The sequence below is a fragment of the Euprymna scolopes genome, chromosome 33 (assembly GCF_053919585.1).
Source record: "Euprymna scolopes isolate OS-2025 chromosome 33, ASM5391958v1, whole genome shotgun sequence".
Lineage (NCBI taxonomy): Eukaryota > Metazoa > Mollusca > Cephalopoda > Sepiida > Sepiolidae > Euprymna > Euprymna scolopes.
This window is the reverse complement of record NC_136514.1, coordinates 3,119,552-3,119,908: the sequence shown is the minus strand read 5'-3', so window position 1 is coordinate 3,119,908 and position 357 is coordinate 3,119,552.

Genomic DNA, 357 nt, shown 5'->3' with positions numbered 1-357 from the left:
CTTTTTTACTTCGAGTCACCAATTATCAAGGCCCGAATGCCACTCGGGGATAAGGCTTAATTAATGGTGGTGGTCTAAGAATCGTTGATAGTGTAAATTGGATAGAATTTAATTATCTTTGAGGACGGCTTAACAAGAACTTGTTTACGTTGGATTTGAAGGCTGCCATGTTGTATTCAACCGGGAAGCAGGCCAGTGGAACCGTATTCCACAGGTGGGAAATTCTGGGAAAGAAGTTTTGTTCATTTAAAGTTATGTACAGTTAGAGAGTGGGGGAAATTTGTTGATAGTGGTTGTAGCTAGTCGGGTGTTTTTTGTGAAAGTTTGGTAAGGTGGGATTGGATTTAGATGAGCACT